This window comes from Amblyraja radiata, unplaced genomic scaffold, assembly GCF_010909765.2.
Source record: "Amblyraja radiata isolate CabotCenter1 unplaced genomic scaffold, sAmbRad1.1.pri scaffold_972_ctg1, whole genome shotgun sequence".
In the NCBI taxonomy this organism is placed as follows: domain Eukaryota; kingdom Metazoa; phylum Chordata; class Chondrichthyes; order Rajiformes; family Rajidae; genus Amblyraja; species Amblyraja radiata.
The window spans coordinates 4,030-13,114 of record NW_022630967.1 but is presented as its reverse complement, the minus strand read 5'-3'; the positions used below and the strand labels follow the sequence as shown (position 1 = coordinate 13,114).

The 9,085-nt window shown below is 46.6% G+C and overlaps 1 long non-coding RNA gene across 1 annotated transcript; it reads right to left on the bottom strand.

The window, feature by feature from the left end:
- On the bottom strand, positions 1-8,360 carry LOC116970514. The gene is made up of 3 exons (XR_004411169.1): positions 8,348-8,360; positions 7,797-7,799; positions 1-123 (listed from the first exon to the last, which is right to left on the bottom strand). It is a non-coding gene; the product is annotated as an uncharacterized LOC116970514 (long non-coding RNA).
- Between the last annotated feature and the right edge of the window lie 725 nt (positions 8,361-9,085).

Below are 9,085 nucleotides of genomic sequence, written 5' to 3'. Positions count from 1 at the left end.
AATCTTTCCGCCACCACGCACAAGAAGCGCAAGACAGACACCATTGTATGCAGATGCCGAGAATTGTGTTCAGCTCCGGCTGAACAAGTTCTAATCTTGTGCGTGGACTCGAGAAGAAGAAGACTGGTCTCACCAAAGGCAACCACAAGGCTTCAGGGTACAACGGAACCCAACACAACTAACAATATCGTGTGGGGAAGAGAACTCAGTCTAGGCCGATGCAACCTGCCCGAGGTGACAGGTCCGGGCGCTGCTGGGGGAAGGGTGGGTCTGTGGGGGTCCTGAGTCAGGGTCTTGACTCGAAATATTGACAGTGTGTTCCCCCCAGAGAGCAAAGTTCCTGCACCAGTTTAATGATCCTGAGGGGAGGTGACACAGGCCGGGAGAGTAAGGTGTCTCCCTGTGGAACAATCCAGGCTCAGCACAAGGTTTGTAGAAAATGTGTTATCACTGCAGACTGAGAGGAGAGGGTGGCTCCCTGCTTCTTTGGGGATTGAGTGGTGAGAATGCCCCTTCTCAGAGGGCAATGGAAGTGAAGGGCGAGTTTCTAATGGAGTGTTTGAGAGGAAATGTGCTATAAAATTGCGTTTCACTACGACCATCATGAGCTTCCAGCTGTATGTCATTGAAGCAATGATCAAGAAGGCATGCCAATGCCACGACTTCCTTAGAAGGCTTAGGAAGTTCTACATGTCCCTACATCCCTCACCCACTTCTACAGATGCAATATAGAAAGCATTTTATCCCATACATCATACCTTGGTTTGGGAACAGCTCCATCCAAGATTGCAGCAGCGAATTGTGGACGCAGCCCAGACCATCACACAAACCAACCTCCCTTCTATTGACTCCATTTATACCTCACGCTGCCTCAGCAAGGCCAGCAGCATAATCAAGGATGAGTCACACCCCGATCACTCCCTCTTCTCCCCTCTCCCATCAGGCAAAAGGTAAAGAAGTGTGGAAATGCACACCTCCAGATTCAGGGATAGTTTCTTCCCAGGTACACAAAAATGCTGGAGAAACTCAGCGGGTGCAGCAGCATCTATGGAGCGAAGGAAATCTTCCAGCTGTTATTAGGCAAATGAATAATCCTACCACAATCAGAGAGCAGTGCTGAACTATCTACCTCTTTGATGACCCTCAGACTATCCTTGATGGGACTTTGGTGGCTTAACCTTGTACTAAACATTATTCTCTCTTCGTGTAACTATACACTAATTGCTCAGTTGTAATCAAAGATATTTTATTGTCATATGCAAATTACCATACAGACATACTAAACAAAAGCAACAAGGCACACAACTACATCAAAGTTAACATAAACATCCACCGCAGCGGATTCCTCACATTCCTCACTGTCTAATCCTCATTTATCATGTATTAGCTTTCTGATCTCCCAGACGTCCGTGATAGAGGACAGGAAGTTCTGGGGAGTTCTGGGGAGGGAAATAGCAGGGGCTATGACAGAAATATTTCAAATGTCATTAGAAACGGGAATGTTGCCGGAGGATTGGCGTACTGCGCATGTTGTTCCATTGTTTAAAAAGGGTTCTAAGAGTAGACCTAGCAATTATAGACCTGTTAGTTTGACGTCAGTGGTGGGCAAATTAATCGAGATAATACATATAAGCATCTGGATAAACAGGGTCTGATTAGGAACAGTCAACATGGATTTCAAGATTCAAGATTCAAGATACATTTAATTGTCACATGTGCCAGATGGCACAGTGAAATGAAATTCCCATACAGCCATACAATAAAAAAATAAAGAACACACACTATAGAATTTGACATAAAACATTCCCACACAGCAGAAACAAAGTTTCCCACTGTGTGTGAAGGCACCAAATTCAGTCTCTTCCTCCACTGTTCCCCGTGGTCAGGGCCTCCCCAAGCCCTCTGCAGTTGCAGGATTTGTGCCTGGAAGGTCATGTTTGACTAATCTTCTTGAATTTTTTGAAGAGGTTACTAGGGAAACTGATGAGGGTAAAGCAGTGGATGTTGTCTATATGAACTTCAGTAAGGCCTTTCACAAGGTTTCACATGGAAGGTTGGTTAAGAAGGTTCAATTGTTGGGTATTAATGGTGGAGTAGCAAGATGGATTCAACAGTGGCTGAATGGGAGATGCCAGAGAGTAATGGTGGATGGTTGTTTGTCAGGTTGGAGGCCAGTGACGAGTGGGGATCCACTGTTGTTTATCATATACATCAATGATCTGGATGATGGTGTGGTAAATTGGATTAGTAAGTATGCAAATGATACTAAGATAGGTGGTGTTGTGGATAATGAAGTAGATTTTCAAAGTCTACAGAGAGATTTAGGCTATTTGGAAGAGTGGGCTGAAAGATGGCGGATGGAGTTTAATGCTGATAAGTGTGAGGTGCTACATCTTGGCAGGACAAATCAAAATAGGACGTACATGGTAAATGGTAGCGAATTGAGGAATTCAGTTGAACAGAGGGGTCTAGGAATAACTGTGCATAGTTTCCTGAAGGTGGTATCTCATGTAGATAGGGTGGTAAAGAAAGCTTTTGGTGTGCTGGCCTTTATAAATCAGAGCATTGAGTATAGAAGTTGGGATGTGTTGTTAAAATTGTACAAGGCACAGGTGAGGCCAATTCTGGAATATGGTGTACAATTTTGGTCGCCAAATTATAGGAAAGATGTCAACAAAATAGAGAGAGTACAGAGGAGATTTACTAGAATGTTGCCTGGGTTTCAGCAACTAAGTTACAGAGAAAGGTTGAATAAGTTAGGTCTTTATTCTTTGGAGCGCAGAAGGTTAAGGGGGGGACTTGATAGAGGTCTTTAAAATGATGAGAGGGATAGACAGAGTTGACGTGGATAAGCTTTTCCCACTGAGATTAGGGAAGATTCAAACAAGAGGGACATGATTTGAGAATTAAGGGACAGAAGTTTAGGGGTAACATGAGGGGGAACTTCTTTACTCAGAGAGTGGTAGCTGTGTGGAATGAGGTTCCAGTGGAAGTGGTGGAGGAAGGTTTGATTTTATCATTTAAAAATAAATTGGATAGTTATATGGACGGGAAAGGAATGGAGGGTTATGGTCTGAGTGCAGGTAGATGGGACTAGGGGAGAATAAGTGTTCGGCACGGACTAGAAGGGCTGAGATGGCCTGTTTCCGTGCTGTAATTGTTATATGGTTATATGTTACATGGTAATGTTACCTAAAATGTTGTAATCAATAATTATACAGTATTATACAGTATATAATTTATATTTATTTGTAAAAATCTCATAATCATATTGACTTTACTGTACAGTTTACTAAGATCCATTTCAAATTCTGTAGCTGACTTATTGAGTCTTTATTGAAAGCAATTTTGATTCACCCCCATGTCAATTAAAAGGATGCAAAGGGTGTGAAGCGCAAAAAAACTGCAAGCTGGTTTCAAGTTGAATGGCTTAATGAAATAGTGACAACTGCTAAACCAAAGGCTCATTGTGAGCTTGGTCTTGGTGAGACCACACCTGAAGTATTGCGTTCCTAATCTGAGGAAAGACATTCTTGCCATAGATGGAGTACAGAGAAGGTTCACCAGACTGATTCCTGGGATGTCAGGACATTCATATGAAGAAAGACTGGATAGACTCGGCTTGTACTCGCTAGAATTTAGAAGATTGAGGGGGGATCTTATAGAAACTTACAAAATTCTAAAGGGGTTGGACAGGCTAGATGCAGGAAGATTGTTTCCGATGTTGGGGAAGTCCAGAACAAGGGGTCACAGTTTAAGGATAAGGGGGAAATCTTTTAGGACCGAGATGAGGAAAACATTTTTCACACAGAGAGTGGTGAATCTCTGGAATTCTCTGCCATAAAAGGTAGTTGAGGCCAGTTCATTGGCTATATTTATGAGGGAGTTAGATGTGGCCTTTGTGGCTAAAGGGATCAGGGGGTATGGAGAGAAGGCAGGTACAGGATACTGAGTTGGATGATCAGCCATGATCATATTGAATGGCGGTGCAGGCTTGAAGGGCCGAATGGCCGACTCCTGCACCTATTTTCTATGTTTCTATGTTTCATTAGGTCATATATTTGCACAAATTCAGTGCGCACACACATCGGTAACGGCATAAAAAATTGCACAATACAAGAATTCTGTGCACACGAACTACTAAAAATTAGAGGGAACATTAGCCAGAAGGCAAGGAGCAGACCCTTTAGATATTGGAACAGGGCTGCAACCTCACACACTCCATGTACATGTGGTACACAGACTCTTCCATCCCGCAAACGTGGCAGACGGCTGGCCAGTCTGTGTACCGCGAGAGAAACAGGTTGCACCGGGCTCCTCGATGCCTGATGCAACCTGTTTCTCTCGCGGTACACGGTGTTTCTTCTTTTTCACCACCTGCCATGCCTCTTCCTGCTCCTCCTCTTCAATTGACTTCCTTCTGGACAGGGGGCTGGAGGTCTCTGTCTGGCGGTGGGGGTTTGAGGTGGTCGGGCTGGTGTCATCACTGTTCTCCTTTCCTGCTGGGGTCTTGGCAGTGGTGGGAGGCATCTCGACCACCCTAGGGTGTTGGCAACAGCCCCTCTTATCACCTGTGCATAGGTACTGGCTCTTTTAGAACAGGCCCTGTAGAGGTGGCCTGCCTCCCCACACAGGTTGCAGTTCTTGCTGACTTGGCAGTCCTTTGTCTCGTGGCCCTCCAGCTTACAGTTCTTGCAGACAACTACACTGCATTGGGCCGCCACCCAGTGCCCAGGTTTGTTGCATTTTCTGCACACCCTAGGTTGCACCGCATAGGTCTGGTAACCTCGGTTCCCTCCAATAGTGAACACTGAGGGAGGGTGGATGATGGCTCCCTTCCCGTCCACTCCACTTGCTTGTCCAGATCCCAAACAAGTCCTTCATGTTCACACAGTTTCTTGCTCCCTGACATAATGAGCAAGGAAGGTGAGGACATCTACTGTGGGCATATACGGGTTGAACATCAAGTGGGAGAGCCAGGACCAACCACTGACCCTAGAAGAGCTGACTGGCTCCATCCGTTCCTTTGACTCAAATAAAACTCCTGGAAGTGATGGTTTACTGGCTGAGCTACACACGGCTCCGTGGGACTGAGTGGGCCCGAACTTGCTGGAAGTGTACAATGACATGCTTCCAGCCAGCAGCATGTCAGACTCTATGAGGAAGGGCAGAATCACTCTAATCTACAAGCAGAAGGGGAAGATGAAGGATATTACACATTGGAGATTATCCATTGTTGAATGTTGATTACAAGATCCTGTTTAAGACCGGCATCTGGGTCAAGTCTGCTCTAGGGCAGGTAATCCACCTGTCTGTACCTGGCAGGAACATCTCAAACAGCCTGGCGCTGCTGAGGGATACCATTGCCTACATGCAGGACAGAGGTGGATGCCTGCCTGTTCAGCCTGGACCAGGGGAAGGACTTCGACAGGATATCGCACACATACAATGCATTCAGAAAGTATTCAGACCCCTTCACTTTTTTCACATTTTGTTACGTTACAGCCTTATTTTAAAATGGATTAAATTATTTTATTTAATCATCAATCTACACAATAGCCCAGAATGATGAAGCAAAAACAGATGTTTAGAAATTTTGCAAAGTAATTAAAAATAAAGAACTGATATATCACATTGACATAAGTATTCAGACCCTTTGCTATGACACTAAAAATTGAGCTTAGGTTCATCCTGTTTCCATTGATTATCCTTGAGATGTTTTTACAACTCGATTGGAGTCCACCAGTGATAAATTAAATTGATTGGACATGGTTTGGAAAAGCACACACCTGTCTATATAAGGTCCCACAGTTGACAGTGCACGTCAGAGCAAAAATCAAGCCATGAAGATGAAGGATTGTAGACCTCCGAGACAGGATTGTGTCGACACAGATCTGGGGAAGGGTATAAAACAATTTCTGCAGCTTTGCAGGTCCCGAAGAGCACAGTGGCTTCCGTCATTCTTAAATGGAAGAACTTTGGAACCACCAGGTCTCTTCATAGTGCTGGCCACCCGGCCAAACTGAGCAATCGGGGGAGAAGGGCCTTGGTTAGGGAGGTGACCAAGGAACATGAGCTCCAGAGTTCAGAAGGACAACTATGTCTGCAGCACTCCACCAATCATGCCTTTATGGTAGAGTGGCCAGACGGAAGCCACTCCTCAGGAAAAGGCACATGACAGCCCGCTTGGAGTTTGCCGAAAGGCACCTAAAGGACTCTCAGACCATGAGAAACAAGATTCTCTGGTCTGATGAAACCAAGATTGAACTCTTTGGCCTGAAGGAAACCAGGCACCACTCATCACCTGGCCAATACCAGACCTACAGTGAAGCATGGTGGTGGCAGCATCATGCTGTGTGGATGTTTTTCAGCGGCAGGAACTGGGAGACTAGTCAGGATCGAGGGAAAGATGAACGGAGCAAAGTACAGAGAGATCCTTGATGAAAACCTGCTCCAGAGCGTTCTGGACCTCAGACTGGGGTGGAGGTTCCTCCCAACAGGACAACGACCCTAAGCACACAGCCAAGACAATGCAGGAGTGGCTTTGTGACAAGTCTGTGAATGTCCTAGAGTGGCCCAGCCAGAGCCCGGACTGGAACCCGATCGAACATCTCTAGAGGGACCGGAAAATAGCTGTGCATCAACGCTCCCCATCCAACCTGACAAAGCTTGAGAGGATCTGCAGAGAATGGGAGAAATTACCCAAATACAGGTGTGCCAAGCTTGTAGCGTCATACCCAAGAAGACTTGAGGCTGTAATCGCTGCCAAAGGTGCCTCAACAAAGTACTGAGTAAAGGGTCTGAATACTTATGTAAATGTGATATTTCAGTTATCTTTTAATTACTTTGCAACAATTTCTAAACACCTGTTTTCGCTTTTTTTTATTATGCTCTCAGGGCTGCTGTACTTGACGCAAGTGTGGCCTGTCCCTCCCTCCTACGCCACAGGAATCACCCGAGCCGTCTTCCATCTGGGTGTGCGAAGGATGCCCAACATCGCCCTCACCCTGATGGCCAGCTTCGTGTGTGGCTGCATCAGGCTGAGTGTAGAGCCAAGGCACGTGGGCACCAACTGTCACTACCTGCTGAGGTTCTACCTGTCCCCGGTGTTGCGAAGGATGAGCCTGGCACAGATGCCACACAATGTGCCTGTCAGCTGGACATTGCCGCACCTTCTGTCGTTCATGGAAAGGTTCTTCCGGATCAACACCTTTGACCACGTCCATCAGGCAGTGGTCAGCTTGGAACGTCCTGCAGGGAAATGACTCCATGGATCCTGTGGTGTGGTTCCCAGAGCAGACTGCCCAGCTTGTCTGGCGAAATGCCTCATCGCCAGAACGCACCAACAAGCACCAAGACCTGGCTTGGCTGGCGGTGAGGGGATCCCACCCAGTCAGATCCTTCCTGCACCGTCGGAACCTCACTACCAGTGCACGCTGCCCTCGGGATGCATGCTATGGAGAGGAGACGGTTGCCCACCTCTTCACAGAGTGTGAATTTGCAAAGAGTCTGGAGAGGTTTGCAAGTGTCCCTGTCATGATTTATTGCAAACAACTCTGTCACAGAGGACTGTTCCCAGGGACACATTCAGAGACAGACATCGAGTGCTGCTGGAAGGTCATCAACTCGGTGAAAGACGTTCTTTGGACTGCCCGAGCTTTGTTCACCACCCAGCAGAGTGAGATGTCTGTCAGGGAATGTTGCCGACTGGCCCGCTGCAGACTGCAGGAGTACGTGCTGAGGGACGCACTGAAGCTCGGTGCTGCCAACGCCAAGGCTCGGTGGGGGAGGACCACAGCCTAGGGTCCTTCTGCTGCGGGGCATTGGGGGGCAGTGTGTGGTGGAGAAACCCCTGAAAATAAGGGAAGGGATTTCACACCAGGGGGCCACATGAGTGGCAAGAGTGTGGGGTGAAACTAAGATTTGTGTAAACAGTATTGAACGTATGTATAGCCTCCGAGAATGTCGGGCAAATTATTTGCACGGTTACAGTATTGCACATATTTTTTACTTGAATAAAGTTTAGCTTGGTGTAGTTTGTAGGGTGGTGCAGCTGGTAGAGCTGCTGCCTCACAGAGCCAGAGATGTGTGTTTGATTCCGACTGTGGGTACTGTCTGTACAGAGTTTGTACCTTCTCTCCGTGGATGTTCTGCAAGATCTTCCGTTTCATACAGGTTTGTAGGTTAATTGGCTTGGTATAAGTGTAAATTGTCCCTTGTATGTGTAGGATAGTGTTAGTGTGCGGGGATCGCTGGTCGGGGCAGACTCGGTGGGCCGAGGGGCCTGTTCCTGCACTGTATCTCTAAACGCAGCAAAAAAAAAGTCTTGGTACATGTGACAATAAACTAAACTGAACATTTGAATTCCCTTCCCATTCCCACTGACGTGTCTGTACTCAGCTTCCCTCGCTGCCCCAGTGAGGCCAACGACAAACTGGAGGATCAGCGCCTCATATTCTGCCTGGGGAGCCTACAACCCAATTGTATGAATGTTAAATTCTCCAATTTCAGGAACCCTCGCGGTCGTAGGGAGAACATGCAAACACAGACAGCATCTGAGACCAGGATCAAACCCAGGTCTTTGGCACTGAGGCAGCAGCTCTGCCAGCTGTGACCACTCTATCTGTGACTCTCTTACACTGACTATCTTTCTCTACACTCTCAGTCCTGATGCAACATCTCGTTCAGTTATGGAAACTATTTTCAGTCCAACTAGTCAATACTAACCACTAGATTCCTATCTAAGCAAATCCCATTTTCCTGCATTTGGCCCATATCATTTTCTACCCACATACCTGTCCAAAACATGTTAAAATATTGTTGTTGTACCCGTCTACTGCCTCCTCAGGCAGCCCATTGGATACATTCATCACCTTCTGCAAAGTCCACACCATATACGATGCCAAGATAAACTAACCTCCTCTGCCTGCACGTGACCCATATCCCTCTATATCCATGTACCTATCTTAAAGCCACTACATATCTGCCTTCACCACCCATCAGTGTGTACAACACACTTGTCCACACATACAACAGTGCAGAACAATATGTGCCCAGGCCTGCACATAATCCATATCCCTCCAGT